The following is a 23630-nucleotide window of genomic DNA, read 5'->3' as shown; positions in this document are numbered from 1 at the left end:
TTTAATATAACTCTCTGTTGGAAACATATAATTATGCTCATGCAAATTAGCCGCTAAAAATATGTCGCAATTTAGGTAATTAAAAGTTTGATATAGTATCAAATCACGAAATGTACTCAGTTATGAAATACAGATTCAAGATAAAGCATCTGCTCCAACCGAAATGGTCATGGAATCGAATTGCGTACACGACAAACACTTGTAAGAAAACAAATTAGAAATACTGTTATTGGCCTGTGATTGTCAATACTTGATTATGTTAGTGTCATTTTGAGTAATATTTATACACAATTGTCTATTTCCTTCATCTGTGTCGTGTATGATATGTCTCGTGAGTAACGCTCACAATGGTATATACGAGGAAACATATTTAGACTAAATTGATCTAAGTCCTGAGGATTTGTGCATCTGCAAAATGTTTACCCGGTACATAACGCAAAACTAGTATACACTATGAAATTATATTGACTTACGTCGTTATTAATTGAATGTAGTAAAATATTTTGTGTAATAAACATGCACTTATAAATGAGTAAAGAGAACACGCTTATACTTTTAAAATACACACAATGACAATATGAATTGTTTCTGCAGATATGTTCATGAAAATAAAACTATTTGTATGGTTGTGGACATGTAAGCATAAATTTGTGTTTCGTGTTGATATACGAATTACAATAGGCGTGAACTCTGTTCCTATTAGATTCGCATACACTCTCTCTAAAACGAACTTGGATATACAGGTTTTATTCCTGAATGAGACAAAATAAGATATGTCATATCTAGCGCAATCGAGAGGGTTGATAATGTAATACACATGTTGTACTTGACACTAGAAATCAAATCCTATAAAACTTAAATATTAGCAAACGAACAGCCATGGTTAATTCATCTTAAAATGTCACTAACATTAGGTTTTCCACATCAATGTGTTCGTATACAGTCGTTATGTCATTATAGACTGAATAAACAGACTTGGAGAAATGATGCAAATAATCAAGTGTTTTGCGTGATTCAATGTGTTTATTAGGTAATATACAATTTGTAATCAATCAATTTCCGGGCGGAATCGTTCGTCGCAAGCAGTAGTTTTGCTTTTCATATAAGAAAATTTAACAAATATACTTATTAAAAAGGAATTATGTTGTAAAGATTTTATTTTCAGATATTGTTTAAAAATGTAATCATTTAAATATGTAATTATGACGTTATGCTATATGAGCAAATAATAGGCAAGTATATTGAATGCAATCGGTATTGTCATACTCTGTATAAAACAAATCCCGTGTCGTGGTATGATTAATAGAATACATTATTCGATTAATAGAAACAAAACTGTGATAAACAACTTATTATACTTAATTTGATGTGTGTTTATCACATGCCGAAAATAGGCAAGCACACTTTGTATTGAGTTGATATATCTGGACAGTTTTTCTTTGTTTATATTCGATAGACTACACTTATTTGAGGCCAGTGATACATTTCCTAAACAGACCATGACAATCCATACGACCGTACAACACAAAGCATTGACAAGAATTGTCACAGGATGCGAAACTTTCCCTTTAAAAACATAATTATTTTATTACCTGAAAACAAGCAATTTCCTCTTTATTGCATATATTTTTTTTCTCTTCCGTCTTACTAAGTAAAGTTCCCGTGGAACAATTTTCTGCTTTGTTAGTATTTGTTGTTTAAAAATCTCTTTTTCAAAACATAAGTAGACTGAAATGCTAATAAAACATTCAAACAGTCCACGCATTTAGTGGGAATAAAGTTTTCTTGTATATCTCGGAAATGATCTCCAATACACAATGTCAAGCAACAAAAACAGAGGGCGCGTTCGTTTTATCTCCCCCAACCTCAAGTACTGGTGCTGGTCCCCGGAAGCTGACTCGAGAGCGCTTCAAATAAGCCTTAAATTTTCCATGAAATAAAGCTGACATAAATAGGTATAGACTAAGAGATAAGAACAAACATATAAATGCAAAGTACTCCATTATTTAATATTGATTGTGCCTCACATTAGTTGTGTTTAAAAACTTGTCTTAATGCTGAATTTATATCAAATACATCGCTAAAGTATTAATATACTTCCTTGATTGTATTATTAAACAATATGTCTCAATGTTAGTTTTGTTCAAAGACTACTGTGTGTGTTAGTTGTAGTGTCACGAATTATTAAGGATATAAGTCACTTGTCTTAATAGAAGGACTTCATGAGACTAACAATAATTTCTCTCCCCTGTTTATATAAAAATACCACTCTTATATAATATTGCGGCAATTGCGCTAAATGTAAGACATTCAGACCATTATTTTTGCTGGTAAATCATATCGGATGCATCTTATCTTTAGAACATCCATATACTGATAATAATTTCAAATCCAATTACTCTGTGATTTTCCTGTCAACGAATATTTGACATTTCGTCCTTAAAACAAACCATCGATTGTCAGTGTTATCGATCGATATGCGTTCCTAGAGAAAATTCACTTCTGCAAAATGCAAATGCATCAATTAACTTTTAGAAATTTTCCAATAGCAACATGGCTGATGCAAATGTTTGAGAAAAAAATATATATATATCATTGTTAGTTTGAAGTATTATGAATTGAATATTTTCAATCATAAAATAGAATCGGGTAATCTTCATACAAAGTCTAGTTTTATTTTTTTAACTCGTTTTAAGTTGAACGAAAAGAACTTAATTTAACACTCATAGTAAAAAACAAATACAAACAAACAATAGTTTTTTGTATGTGTAATAATTCACACGTTTATATCTAATCCATTTCTAACACACTTGAATCAATAAGTGGCGGCAAAAACAAGATTAATTCTAAAATAAAATTGGTGTGGCATAAAGAAGAAGAAGAACTGAAACATATAAATTACTCTACTCCACTGAAACTATTTTAATTTTTGGTGGATAAAAACAACTATGAATATATGTAGCTAGACAACCTAACTATACATGTTTTGATGGTGGAAATATAAACCCTCAACTCCAAGTCTCTACGCTCTAACACCAATACCTCAGTTGCATTGTGTCATATATACTATCTGATAGCTCAATTAAATAAACAAGTTAATTACTTATATTTATTCATTTTGTAAGAAAGTGTTTTTTTTCCAAAGGCTGTGCTTTCATGTCACTTTCTTAACCTTCTAATTCATAAAATTCATGTTTATTTCCTTTTTTATCTTTTAAATAAATGTTGAGTACTATGTTTTTAGTTGAATGATGTATATGTTCATTTTTTTTCTATATGTCTTTAAATACTGTTTGTATTTTAAAATTCGACTATCGTTCGATGTTCTAACCCGTAAACAAATAAGAATTTGAATATTTGAATGTATGCATATGATGAATAGAGGAATACGTATGATAAACATTTGTAAATAACATATATATTTTCCAGTTTGTAAATTGTGTACATTGTTGAGTAAGAAATTTTGTGTGCTTCTTTTATTGTATATATTCATTCGACATTGAACAAAATGTTAATCAATCGTTTAAATTGACGTCGCTAATTAATTAATGTTTACATGATTATACTTCAAATACATATTCAGTGAGTACTATTTTCACTGGAGTATGTATATGTGTTTAATGTTTGTTGTATTTTATTGTATATAATTTTACAGAAGAGAAGTATAAATTCAATATCATATTCACTATTTCATTGTTAAACCTTACAATCATACAACATGCTATATAGTCTAAATTAATTCCAATTGTTGCGCCGCTTCAATATAATGCCAAAATAATCTTGTTTTGTTTTCATCGTGTCAATTATATAGATAGATGGATAGACTTTTATTTTCCTTCATTCATGAAGAACATAACATATAATACAAGCAAGGAAGAACAGTCGAGTATATACACAAACAAAGATAAAAAAAAGAAACACATCAATACAAGCATTAGATTATTTACACAGATAAGTATAACATAATTAGATTACATATAAATGATAAATAAGTGTTAATTCCTGTAATTTCAAAGGAAAATAATCACATTGAGATAACAATAATAACCTTTTTTCAGTGTAACTTATTCGCCGAGGATATGTCTTAAAGCGAAAACGAAAAGACATAATAGGCGAGTATACTTAATATATGTCACAGGTTTTGCCTTCCACGGAAGACTGCTGTATAGTGTTAGGTACACTAACATAGATTTGATCGACATGTCAACATATGTGAAAAAAAGTTGCTCAGAGCGTCTAACCCTAGTTCAGGATGCTAACAGCAGCTTTGCACAATTTAAAATGCACACAATATGAGTCAACAGTTTCAGATATCATTTTCAGCAACGATACACTTTGTTCTACGACATTTAAGTGGATGAAGCGCGAAAATTCCGTTATTCCGATGCATTCAATTAGAATTGTCCATAAATGTTTTCGCTTATCCTCTAGCAAGTGACAATAACACAACTTATGAATTACGAGATTAATGGTTTTCAAGCAACAATGTCTGCATTCTCGTACATACTGTCTAGACACAAACGTATCTATGCTATTCAAAATTGTTTTACACACGTTAATTATTTTTGGATTGTCTTTTGCTACTCTCCATAAAGGGGAGTAATTATTGGAGTCAATTTCATGCGTAGTTACTCCCCATTGATCGTTGCTCTTGATGCGACTCTGTTTTTCGTTCTTTATATTCATTACGACTTTTTGCTCAACTATTTTCTTCCATTGTTGCTTTGTGAGGAAATTTCCATCCTGGACGTATGAGCGTAAGACGTTCATTAAGTCATACTTTTGTAGTATCCTGTATGCATCAGGGATATATCCGAGGCATTGGCCTTCTAGTTCAATGTGATGTATAAGTCTATTGTTGAAGATATCTTTCGCTAGGTATTTAGGATTTAATCTGCATATTTGGCCGATGAATGCTAGTTTTCTGATTTCCAGTTCATTCACTATCGGAACGGTATGAAAGGTTGACAGGCAATAATCTGTTGAGATGTTTCTGTCATACCCTTGTATGTGTTTCATGCAAAAGTTCTGTGCAATTGAAAGTTGTACGAGATCACTTTGCGAGTTGTTGTTCCATAGCTTACCACCATATACGGCTTTAGGGATAACAGACGAGTTAAATATTGTTGATAGAGTTGGTGGACTCAGTCTTTTAGGCGCTACCCCTTTAGAGCACAAGCTCATGTATGTTCCTCGCAGTCGCAGCATGCATCATGAATCGCATTATTAGTGGTCAGAAAAGAGTTGCATTTAATACCAAGATGGGTATACTTGTCGCTAGCGGACAGACGTTCATGCCCTAGATAGAAGGTTGAAGTCTCTTCTGTCTTCTTATTATAGACTAGTACGGAGCACTTCGATGCATTATAAAGAAACCTCCACCTGTTTGCATATTCATAGCAAATCTTAAGCATCCTCTCGAGATCATTTTAAGAGTATGATACTAGAACCATATCATCGGCCACGGTAGGCGAAGCCATATTTATGTCATAAATGCACAGGCCATTTATATAAATAAGATACAACAGCGGCGAACTTTTGCCTCCCTGACGGGTTCCTTGCCCGATCGGAAGTGGTTTCTAGATCAATCCTCAATTGCGAACGCGGCTTGTTGAGTTGCGATACATTTCACGGAATTCGAGAGGGGTGTTAGTATCAATGACTGGATCAGGATCATAAGCACCGGAAATTGATAAAAGTTTATGAAATAGTCCATCGTGCCATACCCGGTCAAAGGCCTGACGAGCGTCCAGGAAGCATAGATATACACTTGACCCCAGCTCCTTGGTATAATATAGACATTCGCGGAGACTAAAGCTAGTCATTATGCACCCAAGCCCGTCCTGAAATCCACCTTGTAACTTTCTGATAGAAGCGAGTATACCGTCCTTGCACCGGCAAAAATTGATTCATACAGCTTTAGCAGCGTTGACGATAGTGTAATTGCTCTGTAATTATAAGGCTCGTCTCGCCGCTTTCGCCCGCCATTTTACAGTGTAATAATCTCGCCTTCTTTCAATTTATCAGGTACAGTTCTGCTGCGCAGCATAACTGTATATAAGCGTGATAAGGGTTCAGCGATAATGTTCTTGCCATACAACATGTGTTCATGGTAAATTTCATCGGGACCACAGGCCTTTCCTGCAGATAGCTGATTTATACTAGACTCAACCATTTCAGGTGAAACAAAAGCATCTTGAGACGGTGACATGTTAGTCAATGCCTGCTCCACTTCTTGTCTAACAACATACCCCAGTGTGAGTCGAAGTCCGGGGAGCTTGAAGGGGTGTACAGGTCTTTAAAGTATTTCGCACACTGCTCCGTTATTTCCTCACGGCTTCTATACATCTTCCCATCGAAGTTGATGCAACCTCCTCTGTCCGCCAGAAACTCACACCGTCATGTACAGAGTCATATTCGAGTTTATGGTCAAGTTCTGTCATAAATTGTTCACCGCACCGCCGCATGGCCCTCCGGAAGTGTGCTTTAACCGCTTTACACTCACGATATCCCTTGTGCTGTGCGCCCCGTGGTCTACCAGTGCTGCACCACGCGGAACGTGACGAGCTCATATGCGCATGTAGTTCCGTGAGCTCCTTCGTCCAGAACGGTTTCAAGTGACGCCTTTTACGTTTAGTGGGGACACAGGTATTGGCACATTAACGCATACTGCTACACAGCACCGAATGCAATTCATTTGCATCTACAGCTCTATTGGTATCAACTTAAGATAATGTTTCACACAGAACGTTACAATACTGCAAAACATGATCACTGTTAGCAGCTTTCCAGTTAATACATTTTTTAAATCACTGATATTGTCATCAACATCTCAAAGTTCAAGCAACATAAAATTGGTCTATGTCTAGAAACATTTAGACAAACATCATCAGCAATTTCACAATGTGTCACAAAATACAATAATTATGTTGGTACAAAAACATAGTCAATCAATGCGGAATATCTATCATCATTGGAAACGTATGAATTAGATGGGACAATACATGATTCGAGAGTATTAACGGCATGCAAATTACAATCATAAGCAAATCGACTTAATAACCTGTTTCTAAAGCTATTGTTAGGAGATTTAATGTCTGCATAGAAATCTCCTAGAAATATTGTTTCACCTTGCTCACAATACGTAATATAAAGATCATAAAGGCTGTTTAAACATTCACAATATATCTGATTAGAATGATTAACATTTGGTAAATAAACTTGAAATATGTACATGAATTTCATCGGAGCAATTTGCATCTGTATTCCTGCAACATAATCACTGCCAATGGTCAATGGTGTAATCAAGTTGTTGAACTTGTTCTTCCATATGATATCCACGCCTCCTTTACCAGTTGCGCGTGAAGACTTTGAATATTCGGTATTACTACAAATAGTGAAATGGTTATAATCACTTAAAATAATGTCCATAAAATGAACATTACACGGCAGTAACCAGTGTTCTGAAAGACCACACATGTCTATGTTGCCATCACTTAGTACATTTGATAGGTATGCGGCACTCGACATAATCCGAGTTATGTTCCAAGTAACTAAGTTCAACCCTATAAGAGCCATGATAATAACAAAATGTTCATTAAACTCTCTTCTTTGCTTATGTATTATTAAACAGTTAATCAATTTCACAAGCAAGTCCTTCATATCGATTATGACGTGTCCAATCGTCGCGTTCTTTGTTGCACAACTTTCTTGAATCGTGGCGGAACTCCAATTCGTTGATGTTGGTTTAGGTATCCAGTTGTCCATGCACCACGCTTTGTTGACCTCTTGTCGTCAGATCGACCAGCCGGTTCCCCTCCCCCATCACGGTTGTGCTGTATACGCGAATCACGGGGTTTCCACGAGGAACAAGTGACGTATTCGGGCCAACATTCATCGGACAGCACGATGCCGTTGTCACCGTTTGCCACTAGAGTCAGTTTCACAAGCACCTGCCTCCGATTTCGTCGTAACGGAAACACACGCACTGATTTCACAAAAAAGCCCGTGACTTTCCACTACCTCCCTAAGCAACCTAGTATTTAGTCTCGAACTAAGACCAAGTAAGCAAAATTGCTCGACACGGCGACTCTGTACTAGATGGAACTCTTCCTTGCACCAAGCGTCCCCATCGACCGACTTACATTGTCTCGATGAAATCCGGGTTGGAATATACGATGGAGTCCGGGAGGGAAGGGGCGGGAAGTGTTCTGACATTGCCGGAATTTCGAGTGCATGACCCTGTCCAACCCTGTCCATCCGGACGCCTCTGTACCGGGGGCGCGGCGCTGGTAAGTAGAGGGGGAAGGCGTCCGTCGATATCCGGTCGCCTCTCCAGCGATGGCGCGGCACGGGTATGCGGCGAAGCGAAGTGTCCGCGGGTATCCGGGCACCTCTCTAATGGAGGCGAAGACCGTCTCTGAGGAGGTGGAAGATGTCCGTCTGCATTCGCATGCATCTCTAGCGGGAGCTCGGCACCGGTTGACAGAGGGATGGAGCGTCTGTCGACATCAGGTCGCCTCTCCAACGGAGTCGCACCACATGTCTGTAAGGGGGTACCACCAAATGCACTCAAAGGCGATAACGAATATGAAGTCATAGCTGCCTTACTATTCATAGTGGGTGACACATCTACCTTTGATATCTGTTCTGCCCTGTATGGAACATCATATTTCTGTGGATATGGGCCGCAGTACCCAGGTCTTGGGGGCGTAGTATTAGTATTGGTCTCAAGATATACTTCAACACTTCTAATTCTGTCTTCCAATTCCGTGACCCTCGACATGGCTTGGCGTGAGATGTTACCCATACCTTGTACTGCAGATGAATTAACGTTATTTACCGTCCTTGTATATTCCTAAATATCACTTTTTATACCTAGATGTGTCGACTTTATCTGATTTATTTGTTGAGTTCTCATCATCTCACTAGCATGGGCAGATTGTTTTAGTAACAATACACTGGCCTGTATAGAAGCGATAGTGTCCTTTATTATTGAAAGTTCCGTCGCACACTGACATTTTTCAGGAGTAGCAATATACTTGACAACGCTTTGTTTCCGTCGCCGTGTTTTTGCGGTGCTGAACATCTCCCGTAATAGACTAAAGTCCCCACCCTCTGTTTCGGCTATAATTTTAAAAATGTCTTTCGCAAGGCGTGTCACCACCGGCTCCCCGATCTAGTAAACACACGACGTTTGAGTTCAATGTCATGATCAAAAGGGAAATCGTCATTTACTTGTTTTAAATGTTCGAAATACTCACAGCGCAATTGGTCATTTATACTACCATAGTTATTGAAACGATGCATGTAGTTGTGTGTCTTTTCATGGTTTTATGTAATTCACTTAATAGCAATACACATATTTATTATAATTTTGTTGTGTTTATCTAAAGAAACATCTGATCATTTTTCTTTTGCATTCAGTATTAAAAGAGTTGAGTTGACAAAATATTACCATGAGCTCAGTTTTATTTCACACCTTTCAAAAACGCCATCTAATACAGTAGTTTATTGGAATGATCTCTTGGTTATTGTTTTACCAACGGTTTAACTATTAATCGATACCTGATACAAGACAGTATCACTATTTTGTTTGGCGGAATTTCGATTGTTTATTTATACCAAAATTAATATGCATATTCGTAAAGTGTGCTGTTCGCAAGTATCGTAACATTTTGTTAAAGTATGTATTATCTAATTATCTGTGACTACTATTATTTACATAAAACGAGGTTGATAGCTCAAAACTTAATTATAGAATTTCCAAACTCACCTTTAACACATTTAAAGTAAATAAACGTTCACGAACACATGCAAAATATAATTTTATTAAACGTATTAAATAAACGATTTCTTTATTTAAAAAATAACCTGAAAAGTTATATAACTCTCTAGCCCCAAAAAAAGAATTGTTCGTTGTTAACATTATGCTTAGAATAAAGGACTATTATCACGAACATACTCAGTCAGTATACTGATTCTAATTGAGTAACTTTTCTTAATATGTTCGGTGTGTTTGACTCTCTTGCTTAATTTGGTTTTCAAAAAAGTGTTGATAAGTTTTGAGTCTGTCTCAACTTTAGAATTCAGGAAGAACATGTGTATTTCTTATAGCTGATATTAAAAATTGTTCGTAAGTGGACCGACATTCTAAATACTCAGCTTAGTGGGAACTCAAATCTCGTCTTTTGAGTTGAGCAACACATTGAGAATGTTCTTGACACCGGACCAAGGTCCCTTTCACTGTTTTTTTTTATCCTTTTGTTCTATAACTTTATATAAACTTTGCAGACTAATATAATAAAAATGTCTATGGTGATGTTTAAAACAGCACTCTGTTTTTAAAAAAAATCACTCTTTACAAATATTAGTGGTGTAAATCGTTTCTTTGTCATTTGTTTTGTAAACATTCGTTTCAAATAAAGGCTTTCTAATTTGTTTTAATTAAAACATATCTGAAAACAGTTAAATGAACGAGCATATTGCTTCATCCATACTCATATGTTACAGCATCATTTGCTGCTATAATACAATGTAACAAATATGATTGAAGCGTCCCATTAGCAATAACATCTTTATATAGTAAAGCATTGACACTTAACTTTTTAAAAGTGTTATACCAAGAAAAGTACAGTATTTTATTAGAAAATAACGTGTCTCTTACCGGGATTCTTCGGTGATGTTTAAAACAGCACTCTGTTTCAAAATAAAATCACTCTTCACAAATATAAGTGATGTCAATTGTTTATTTGTCATTTGTTTTGTAAACATTCGTTTCAAATAAAGGCTTTCTACGCACTTTTTTATTAAAACATATCTGAAAACAGTAAAATGAACGAACATATTGCTTCATTCATACTCATATGTTACGGCATCATTTGTTGCTATAATACAATTTTACGAATATGATTGAAGCGTCCCATTAGCAATAACATCTTTATATAGTAAAGCATTGACACTAAACGAGTAAAAAAATATTAACAGCAAAAAAATTACAGTATTTTATCAGAAAATAACGTGTCTCTTACCGGGATTTGAGCACGTTTAAAGCTAGCCAAAGTTCACGTGACAATGATCTTTAATATGGAATGAAAACAAATTCATACAATACAAGTTTTCGTACCGGTAACATTTTTTAAACCAGTCAAGCGAAAACATATATACACGTTGACGTCTTGACAAATCGGTAATTCCGGTCTGCTATTTTAGGGCTGCAGTATTAAAACTATTGAAGTCTTTAAAAGATTGCAGCTGGCAGGCCGGAAGATGTAAGTCCAATATTTGGGTTTGGTTAATAAAGGCACGATGGGAACTGTTTATCTGCTGCTGCGTAAACTTGAGCCCGACATTCGAATCTCGAATATTGTTGTCACACATCCGCGATACAAGTATGTCCTTTATGTCACTGTTGGATCTTTCAACAGACCCCTGACTTTGTGGATGTCTGGGTTTTCCATGAACCATACTGGGTTGTGGCCACTAAACGTTGGATCCATAAACGCTCTGCAGAATTGATGCAGCCCCAATCAGTAGGACAATAATTATAAAACAGTTGGTATGCGACTTTATCACCTCTTTTCTTTCGAAGTAAGTGGCATGAAGATAACAAATTTCGTAAGGTGGCACTAGTACAACATGATCCATTCGAACTGCCCTAGTAAGGAAGCCTGCATGTCTATCAGATCTACCTGACCACGGAAGTTGAATTCTCTGGACATAAAGAAAAGGCCATAAAAACTCTTCGTACAAATAGTTTAGTGTCCCACGCGCAGTCGAGAAAAAATGGAAATAAAGGATAAATGTATTGTACTAGGAAGTAACACAAAATACAACAGCACGCATATTGCCAATCCATTTCTCTTCAAATAAATATAAATATTGAAAGAAAATTAAAAGTTAAAAAATATAATTTCATCAAGAATAAATATCACTAATGGGAGTGGGAGTATTTAGATGACCTGCCATTTAAGTTAAAAGCTGTTATAAAAGGTTATTTTTGGATGACAGATTAAAACATAGCCGCACGCAAACGGTTTACAAAATGGTAAAACAAAATTACCTTATTGATTGTTTCAGGTGTTGAGTTTGGTTTGTCCTGGTAAACATATAAATACTAAATAATCAACGTTGCTCTACAGATGTCTCTTTACATAAACCCTTGTAAATAAAAAGGCACAATTGGCATCATTCAGTATATAAATGTATACAAGAAGCCAATGTTACAATTAAACACTCAATTTGGTAATTTACATTATACGTTTTTGGTTGAATTTTATGCTACCCTTTAACTTAACAAACCAATTCACATTAGTGAAACTCTTAATGACATGTACATATGGTCGACCTTACTTGAATTCTTCTAGACTGCAGTAACCATTAATGTGCAAATCAAAGCTTTGACCACGTCAAAATTCATTGTTGTTGATATTGTTAAGAGGCATTTTGGAAAAAAGAATAAAAACAAAGTGAAAATTCAGCTGCACATGCAACAAAAAACGTATTAAACAATATAGTCCCTTCTTAATAAACCAGTTGCCGAACAGTAAGATACAGAGCAACTGCACTAGACAATACACAGAAATACACAACAAACAAAGCGTTAAAAGTGGTATGCTTCTAATATATTTAAACATCACTGCTTGCAACTTCCGCAGATGCTGACCTAAATCCATGTTCTTGGAAGAGCTGTGAGAAGATCAAATCAACGTGATGCAGCATGTGATGACCGTCAACAATGAAGCCATGCGAATCCCGCGTGATCTGTTTTATCAACAACGGCATAGGCAGACAAGGATATCGCTACCTAGCTCGTTGTATGGCATTGTCATCTGAACACATATGGAATGGAACAACTTCAATTCATAAGGACAGACCACAAATACTAAACCTGAATACTTTTGTTTCTTAGGCCAGGCCAAAACAATCTAAAAATGAACACATATGGAAGACACGTAATGCATTAAAATAGTACTGAGAAGGGCATTTGCTTAGTTCAAAATTGCATGTTTTAATTTGAAACTCGAGACAAAAGTTAACTTTTTAAAACAGCGTTGTGGTTACTTTGCATTTACTTTCGGAACTAGGACTTAAAATTATGAAATCTTCACCTTATATTAATAATCAATGGTAAAATGGCTATAGAAACATATAAATAAATATAAAAAGATTGCCAATTTTCAATTCGATGGCATTAAAAACAACAAAGTAGATCAAAACAATGAGGCATTAAATACTGGTATGAGTTATAGCATTTTTTCAAAGGACCTAAGACTTGAACTTGTAAATAGCGAACATTTGAAACATACAAAACTACAATAAGAACAGAAGAAGTCAAAACATTTTCAGAAATCCCCAACAGCTACTTTATTAATCATAACACCTAATATATGTATAGTTCACCACATCTGCATTTGTTAAATCTGCGCTATAATTGTAATATATATAATGCAACTCAGCAATTAAATAACTCATCTTTCCTTTATGTGCATATTATTTATTGAAAAAAGATGCATTTATCGAAAAAAGATATGCATGCATACATGTGTTACTTATTTTTTATAAGTAAACCTATGTTTGTTTATCTTTTTTTTGTTTAAAAAAGAAAAGTATATGCTAATTGTTAAGCATGAATGGGATATAATTGCAACTTTCTTAATTATCCATGAACGTAAATCTTTAATTTATAAAGTATATACATGTTGTTGTTTTTTGTTCTTTTCTTTTTTCTTAATTTGAAACATGTGTTGTATTTAAATCTTGAATTACTACTTCTATGGCTATACACACCCTACATGTATGTGTTTATGACATGCCATGTATGTTGCACGAATTTTACATGAATGTTATATGAATGTATGTATTACTATATGGCAAACAAAATGTATGCACAACAAAAAATCGTTTGAGCATTTGTATTCTGTTGTTTTTTTCCGCATATGTTTTTAATAAATATAGCAGGATAATAAATGAGCGTGCCATTTAAACATGTTGTATAAGAAAACTACATGTTCTAAATTAACGTGCATTTACTAGTACGTTATACTGTTACTTGAAATCATCAACAGCATTTTGACACAGAATGTGTTCGTTTTAATACCATAATGACTTCATTTTGTATTTACGTTCAATAAGTAAACATGTCAACAATCACGAACCTAATTTGGTCAAATTGATTATTTGAATCTCGTGTCGTTATTCAACTTTCATGTTTCAGAGGGGGGTTATCATGAGACAAACAAGACGGCAACGTCCATGCCGTTTTATTTAGTGTAGTAGTTGTTTTAATGCCGCTCACATTCCAGCCGCATCAGCAAGTATGCCATAAGCGTTTCTTTCGTATTAGTATTCGCTTTTTATCTCGACTGCATTCACTGTGAATTTTCTTAGCGGGACCTGTACTTTTGTGACAAGCTAAGAAATTAAACGCTTCTCACTTTCTTGCCGTTAAGGCTTGAAAATAATCAGCATTTCAACAATTAATTAAAGTAATGAAGGGTAAAATTCCCGTATCGACGTCACAATCTTGTTTTTCACGTGATTACCTCCACTGAGTATGAGACGTAGTTTACCCACAACGGACTAAAGGCGATCACTAAAGCTTACAATGTGCACGTTACGGTGTCCGCTAAATAACCTTAATTTGGAAGGAGAAGTGGTGCTGAAATTATGTATGTAGGTAATATACTTGGCAAGTCGGGTGAAAGGCAATGCTACTAAACTATACAATCAGTTTCCACTTACATAATACCTTGAGAAATTCAAATAATTTCATGAAAACAAACAATAAGGCTTCATTCCAGCTGAGAATGACGGCCGTTTGCAGTCGATTTTCAAACAAGCTCATCTTATTTTCGTGTATTGCAATAATGTAAGTCTTGTGATGGGATACAGACAAAAAGAAAAAAACAAATCAGTTTCCGACATCGAGTCTAGAAAAGTACCGGTTCCTGACTACATGTGTTACTGATTTTAAAAGATAAAAAAGGGATTTCATATATTGACGATTTCGTGTGTATTTATTTATAGATAACAATATGATATTATTTCTTTATTGGAAATAAAAACTCTGCATAAAACTCAACATATATATCTTTATTAACAAACCTTAACATCCCATAAAGTTATTAATAGCATATAACAATGAACATTTGTTTTAAATAAAACAATAAAGTGATTACACACAAATGTTTTCCCAGAGATTAATGCTATTAAATGTGTGACGTCACCAAGACAATCAAATTGATAAATTCAAGATTGTCAATGTGACGTTATCAAAATTGTTCCCGTTACTTTAACATAATTTTACATGTAACGTCATCCACAAATATTTAATTAGCGTCGTCAAAACACTGTCACATTGACTAGTCAATGGATTTCGTGGCACATGTAACGCCACATTGGCTTTTCCTCAAACATCACCGAAAACCTTCCATATAACGTCACAAAGACTATCCGTTGTTACGAATATATTTGTCTTTGCATAATACTTATCTTGAATTATCTTGGCAACGTCACAAATGCTTTATTATATTTTTTCCCCCAAGTGTCGAGTCCCGATTCGACGTCAGATGACGTCAACCTATGCGGTTTAATTTCATGAAGTCCTAAACCGATGGTATAACATCAGGTACTGAAACAAAATGAACAAAACATAAGATGTCAATATTCCTTGTGGATGTGTCCCTATTATTGTGCACACATGTGTAAAAAAGGCGTACATGCAATTCATGTACATGCTCTTTGCGGAAGTGGAAACCCATGTCATTCCATCATCAGCATATTGTATCAATCAAGAAGCGTAGCAATGTTGATGGAGTCCTTATATTGGTTTTATACAAACATATTAACAAATATAAAGTAGGGATTGAACATAATACTAAAGTGATATTCGAAAATTCGTCAAATTCGTTTAACATTATTCGAAAATATTTGATGTTTTGTTGTTCGCGAAGCGAACACTAATGTTGTGACTGAAAATTGCAAGTTGGTTCGGCCTATCTACGGAAAGCCTAATACCTGACACACATGCCGTATCCGCACGAAAACGACTTGTATAAGTTATGAAAGAGGTTTGAGTTCTCCAATCATATTCATTCACAAATGGAAACATTATATAAACATCGTGTTAAATGTAATAGTTTCGAACGAAGCTTATATAGAAAAGAATCAATAAACAATGATTGTATTATACCTGTCGCGGAAGAGATTGTTTATGAATGATTAAAATAGTCTACTTTTTTTGTTGCGTCTTAATGACCTAGAATTTTTGCTCAGCTAATTCATAATCTGAGGCTATTAATAGATACGGCTGCCGATAAACAAGTGAGAGTCCAATTGCACGGCCATCTCGACGCAGAGTTGTCGTTCCTTGCTCTCACATACACATCAATGACGTAGTACAGGTCATTCATAATCTGAGGCTATTAATAGATTCGGGAAAACAACGCAATAGTATAAGGTTACGCTTGTTTATATTCTCAATTTATAAAATGTTGAACATGAGTTCAAAAATAACTTCAGCGCTACGATAGACAACAACAAAAATGCTTCATAATCGCTAAAACCAAATCTAACAAACAATTAATTATAATTATAAAACGAATGGTCTGTTTCGTAACCTCGTTCATGCAACTACAGCGGGGATTTCTGGGAAACGTTCTTTTGTTCTCAACAGATAGCGGCGATCTTTTGTATTTACGGGTGCCAGCAACGCATTGGTAGAAGGTTAGTAGAAGGTTAAGCTTGTTTATATTCACAGTTCTCAATTTATAAAAACTTTGGACATCAGTTCACCAATTACTACAAGCATACTTTAGACAACCTCAAAAAATCTTTATAATCGCTAAAACCGAAAACAATTAATATAACAAGAATTTTCTTTTTAAGATGTAGTCGACGTATACGCTGACTTTGAAATAAAGTTTGCAATTTACTTTTCTAAATAAATAAATAAAATGAAAACAAAAGTGTAACTATTGTGTGGGTTTTTTTCTTTTGTAAGTTGCATATTCAACACATGAAATGTGTGTTAGCACTTTCAAACCACACATAAGTGTAAGTAGATAAAAAAATAAACTACGGGAGTGCACATCATATGTGTCCTCACATGCCTTATCATGAGTATATTTCTTCACTATCGAAATATATCGTATGTTAATATTTGATTTAAGCGCAGTTTTCTTTCGACATATTTAAATCACACGTTCATAGCCGCGTCATGCGAAAATGGGTCTGATGCGTTTCGGTCAGCGTTTGTTAAAACCAACATGTGCCTTTGCGCAGTCAGGTCAGAGGCGATGCTGTTCGATATAAAATCACTAAATATGTTATGGTCTCATTATGTATCTCCTGACCAGACTGAGAGATGCGCAAGCTGAGTGGGCTATATATATGATGGGCGCAGATGGAATAAGACCCATTTTCGCATGACGAGGGTCATTAAAAAGCTCATTGCGAATTGTAAATGGCACATTTTAGCACAATGCTTTTTGATACAAAATTGAATTCAAAATTGCAAACTTGTTAATAATGGCAGCCTATACAGACGTTCAGGAACGATTTCCAGACGTGCTGACCAAGTACGGCAAACATTGTGGATGGATAATTAAACGATTTCCTCTACTACACTACACTATTTCGGTAATGATTGTTTTCTCATCTTGAAAGCAAAACTGAAATTCTGCGATATGGATTTTAACGCGTAATTGTAACTGGGCCACAATTTGTGTCGTTTGAACATACAGAGCGTACCGGTAGTCCAGAATTCCTTACACTGAACAGTCCTACATCCTTTGCACTGAGAACAGACTCAGTGATGTAGCCACAGTTCATCTTGTATCTCGAATCAGCCTATGAAATATACGAAAATATTCATGCGTGTCTGTTGGCGTTATGTAAAAGTCATTAAGATGAAAAGCTGAGTAAAACAGCTACGCCGAAAAAGAGCATTAGTGCTCTATACCTATGTTTAGGTCAGAGTTGTTGACACCGTGTGGACTGCTCGGGTAACAAGTAATGCATAAACAACAATGTACGGGTCAACAGGTCTGTCGTTATGACTACCTAATTCGCGAGTAAAAAGTATTGCTCGCAGATTTATTTCTTATTTATTTTCATCAATTATCTTATTGTTTATTTTGAATTTGTTTATGGTGTCAAAAATTAAAAGTTTTGTACAGGGAATTTTCATCGAGAAATTATATTCTTAGTGAGATAGGTATGCGATATTCCAACAACATTCATTTAATATGATGGTGATTGCAAATTGTCTTTATATTCGGTTCTCATTACCATTTTCATCATACTTTCTATGATTAAGAACGTCCAAAAAGAGCCATGTTGTTGTGATTTTTGTCTAAGTTATCTCTAGGAAATAAATAGGATGACAAAAAGTGCACACAAAGCTCGACCCGTGCGTTATGACACACTCTTTATAAATTTGAATGGAGTGTGTTCATTTCAAACTTATTTTGAAAAATGAATTGCGTCCTTAATTATGCAATAGAGAACAACTTCAGTGCCTTTAGCGCTTTGATTAAATCTAACATTCAAATGTCCAAAATATCGACCGTCTGGAACATTGTACTGTTCCTTATTGCCAAAACACCGCTATAAGGCGTATCATATTAATCTTTGAAAAAGATTGTAAAGATATATGCGCATGATATTGTTTAAAGTCGAATTTCCATTGAATTTAATTGTGCCGCTTTATCGCATCATGCTGCTATGTTTTCATCCTCAAAATTTATATTCTTATATCTTCGTTATCGAAAAACATATTCTTTTTTTAAGGGTATTTAAGTGGTATTATTACAAGACAGGGTTAATCTGCGATATGATAATTTGTCAACTCCTCAAAATCGTATGTTTTTATATGTCAATGTTTTGTTTTCGAAACTTTGCTTTACCTCTTGATAGTTTTACTGCCCGACTGAAACGAGTCCCGGCAGCATTTCTACAACAAACATAATGTTTGAACTTTTATTAAATAAGATTTTAAAAATTAAACAAAAACACCCACGAAAAAGGAACTTTAAATTAGACACGCTTACAGTAATTTGGCTTTAAGTTATTGAGCACAAACCGTTCGTCTCCTTTATCATTTTTTCCTATTTTCAGCAGTGTTTAATTTTTTACCTTTAACATTCTGCAATTCATGTAAACCAAGATCTCAAGTGAATAGTACCATGGCCATAGATAAATTATAGTTATTTAGCAGAGGATATATTTATTTGATTTGTATCGGTGGCATTGACCATGCCCAAACTCTTAATTGTATTGTCAAGTCAGGTTTTTTGTAAAAAAAGTAGAAATCTACGAAGTTTCATTTTAATATCTCATGTTTTTAAAGAGTTATTACCCAGACACCATTCTAAGTCGTTGCCTATATTGCACATCAAGTGATGTTAACCTTGGTCTAATGTGTTTCATATGCCTACCCAAGCATGGCCTTTACATCATAAAAATCGTTAGGGGTATGATAACAATAAAGAGAATACTAGGTTAGCGTTGAATACAGAGAAGTTTATGTTGCGAGGCTTAGAATGGCGCCCATGTTAAAAACATTTCCCCGAGAACAGGGAACGACAAAAGTACAAACAAAAATCAAAACACGTAAGAACTAGTATCTTACCTTTAATTATCCTTTAAAATCCATCTAATAATCCATTTAACTCAATAATTGACGATTTTGCATCTAGGGTCTTTAATAATTATTTTAGCATAGTTAAATAAAGACCCTTATGCCATTCTATCACTTTATTCAAATGAGTTTATGAACGCGATAAACTTTCTTCTTCGTCACACGCTACGTCATGTACTCTACATTACTGCTGTTCAAATGAACCGGAGCAGTTTATCTAATAATAGCCGTTGGTAAACTAGGTTGCATTTGCAGATTTCTGCCTGCAAACATTATTATGTTTAAACTTGCACAATGTTTTATTTATCTATGGTAAATGACCGTATTGTACGAGAAAATAGTTTAATATATAAATACACAAAGAATGGAAAACATTCCAGTACGCAGCAGATAAATGAGTAGAAAATACCCGTGTACAAAATGGGACGTTCCCAATTCCAGTGTGGTGCTATTTTTACCATCTTATACTTTACACAGCTCTATGCCTAACGTGAATTAAATAGGAAAGCAAACATAGCAGATTATTCATGAACTGTGCGATATGTGTATGGCTTGTTGAACATTCTTAATATTTAAGTTAAATGTCAAAAGTATATGCTTTGGTTATAAACAATGCACATTACACGAAATAAGGAAAATGTGATCAATTGACAATTCAGATATGTCGACATACAGTACATGTAGAAAACATGTGAAATAAGTCGCGTTTATAATAAATCGTCCAAAAAAATGGGGAAAATGAAGCAATAAGTATGTCATTTTATGACGCCATCAATCAGCTGATTCATTATACGGATGGCGAAAAATTATGTCATATGACTTGATTTAAAGGTTGAAGGTCGTATAATTTTGAAGCTTAAGTTTTGTCGACTTTGTTTCTTATGAAAAATCATTCAGTGGTAAAGTAAATATAAATATAAAAAAAACAAAACAAAAATCGTGTAATTTTATATTTTATTTCAACATTTCTTTTGGTGAATGTGTCATATATCTATTTGTCTGCAAAATATGCACATTTTCTTCTAATGGGTGACCTTATAATTCGATCAATGAACCAAACAATATCGACCTAATTTTAGCGCATATCGCATGACGTCATTTAAAAAGTATTCCACAACGTGTTATACCGTCAATGTCGCGGTGAAAATGGGATAAAAATATATTCGTTCTATTCGCTATTGAACGTACACCAGTATTCTATGGTAGTAACTATGAGCTCTACCCCGTTCCCATTAAGCCAATAGAAAATTACACTCAAGGCATTTTTATAACAAGATAGCTTTTCATGAAGTTTCAATACAATACTTGAACTTTGAGGTCTTGATTGGAAGCGATGTTCAATTCAAAATATTGTTCATGAGGTGGCGGTCGCGAAATGGATATGGTATACGCCTAACGTTCAAAAGGTCCCGTTTTTTTTCATTACCATTTTCTTCAAGCATTCTCAAAATGTTTTCTCTAGACACAAAGCGCTAGCGATACCAAAACCTGAACTGGAGACTCAATAATATAAAGGCTTCCAATCGATCAAGATTAAACAATAATGTATTGTTTTAATTTTAAAGTATTGATGATTCACCGCTCTTAACAAATGCGTATGCAGTATTCCTAAATTATAAGTGGACATAATGTGTATATTGATAAGAGCTTTTTTAAATACTTGTGTAGCGATTGTAAAAATCTAAGAACCCTATTGTTATTTTGTTTCGTATTTACATGTTTAACAAAAGTCAAAATAAAGATGAATCTTACGTTGCTCGTAGCAACACGTCCCCGTCATTCCAAGTGATATAAGAGGCACGGTTCGGCACGATATTTTGCCACGTGGATCCGTCATCCGCACTGTACTGTACTCGCAGTTGCGGGTACGTTGTCGACACTTCGATCTGTCCGAATGGCAACACTCTGCGTAGTAAATTAAAGGCGCCTTTTCACGTGGTAGTAAATTGACAAAATTAAAAGAAATTGTTTCAGATTCTCAAATTGTTGTTATAGTTATGATATGTGTGAGGTAACTGTAATACTGAATATTAACCATGCTCTAGAACATCCATTATATGCATCTTTTGACGATTTGAAAACCTGAAAATTATAGAGCGTTACAACGCGAAACGATTGAATAATTTGACAAGTTATGTTGGTTTGATTATATTTTGTGAAACTACGAAGATTGCTTATATAAATAAAACATACATCTGCTCATAGCATGATCACGGATGGCCGAGTGGTCTTCGAGGAAGACGAACTCCAGGGGTCACTGGTTCGAGCCTTGTTGAGAGTTACTTTATTTCGTGTTTTTTTCTTTAATTGTATTCTTGTGTTTTTTTAATTGGAGATTTTTAAGTCAAATGTTTAAATTTATTATAATAAAGCTTTAAATGAAAAACTTCAATTTTTGCCAAAATCTGTGAAAAGGCCGCTTTACAGACAGTAATGTGCCGCGCTCTGGGAAAACTGGACTTAAATGTGCGTTATGTGACGTTCTAGATGAGCGTATGCAATCTTGATTTACGTTTACAAGAGTATTCCTGAAAACGAAAATTTCTATTAATTTTATGTAATAATCTAATTGTTCGGAATGTATACGTCTTCTGTTTTCTTGGTTACTGGTAATTTTTGTATCGTAAGAATGTATAAGATAAACGAAAAACTTCAAAGATGAATTGGTCCTATTGTTTGCCTCGCATTCGTTGATTGTGTGAAATTGTCTCAATGCAAGCTCGTAAATGACAACTTCACATATTCAACTCTCGCGATACAACACAAGGGGGCAAAGTCATGAAACATTTCCTTTTAATAAAAATAAATCAAGACTTGACCCATGTGGGCGCGTTCGTAAACCTACCTGCCACCTGGCGGAGGGATTCTGTATTTCACGCCAATTTTTTCCAACCGTGCGAACTCCCGTTCTCCGACTGCTCTGGCGAACGACTTCCATTCGTCGTCGGAAGTGACGTTTGCCGCCTCCTCGAACGCTGCCTTGTGCCAGGCGCGTTCTGCCAGCGCCAGTAAGCGCGGAAATATCATGGAGTCTAACTCGTCACTTGTGCGAACTGTCTCACTCCATAGCGCGCCCTGCATTCCTAGAGTTAACTTAGCAAATAAGAGACCATATATATATATAAAGGAAAAAGGCTTTCTTCAAACTGTTCGTAACACGAAATTTATATGCAAAAAACTGTAGTTACATCTTGCATGAAGTAAATATCAATTCATTGTTTGGAGTTGTTTCCGTATTTTCCAGTCTACAAGACGCAACTTTTTGCATATAAATGTGTATGAGTCTTATAATCTGATGCGTCTTAAACTAAAACAAACGTATTTTTATTAATAATTTTATAAATGTGTGAGTGATTTGCACACAACGAAATTGTTTACGTATTAATCAATGCAGTTATACCTGGTAATACTTGGTAAACTGCAGTATAACGAAACTTATTTTGAAGATGAATTTAATATAAAATAATACGAAATTATTTAAAAAAAAAAAGTTACGATTTTTTTCCGAAACATTACAATTATAACAAACTATTACAACATACTTAACCCGAAGTATATATCTATCAGTCATATGACGGTCATTTTTTGTCGGTTCCTCGATTCACAAAACAATCAAATTAAGCATGATCAATACAATTGTTTCATTAAGACATGTCATTTGTGAACCATTTTTTTTAAATTTTAATAATAAATCTAAGTGCAAGTGTTACCAATTTAGCAAGTATTTCAGTTTAGATGATATGTTTATATAAGTGGATTTCTATAAAAGGGTAGGCCTTAATAGTGTAAAGGAAAAGCAATGTTTATTGTTAATGGGAAACCGCACTTCATGCATATTCGCACTGACTAATCAGGAACGACACTTCTCGACTGAACCGGTTTTTCGTGCATGGGGCACAGGTTAATTAATTATCTCTCTTTTATACATAATAAACAATTTACTAAATGCGTTAAAACTGTCCTCTGTATAGTGTGCTTTCACCTATGA

At 34.7% G+C, this 23630-nt stretch overlaps 1 long non-coding RNA gene across 1 annotated transcript; it reads right to left on the bottom strand.

Moving 5' to 3' along the window:
• Positions 1-15198: 15198 nt before the first annotated feature.
• On the bottom strand, positions 15199-21530 carry LOC127861427 (uncharacterized). Its single transcript, XR_008040212.1, has 3 exons — positions 21395-21530; positions 18909-18955; positions 15199-15631 (listed from the first exon to the last, which is right to left on the bottom strand). It is a non-coding gene; the product is annotated as an uncharacterized LOC127861427 (long non-coding RNA).
• Between the last annotated feature and the right edge of the window lie 2100 nt (positions 21531-23630).

This window comes from Dreissena polymorpha, chromosome 16 (genome assembly GCF_020536995.1).
Source record: "Dreissena polymorpha isolate Duluth1 chromosome 16, UMN_Dpol_1.0, whole genome shotgun sequence".
Lineage (NCBI taxonomy): Eukaryota > Metazoa > Mollusca > Bivalvia > Myida > Dreissenidae > Dreissena > Dreissena polymorpha.
Note: the sequence above shows the minus strand (reverse complement) of the source record. Positions and strands in the feature narration are given on the sequence as shown.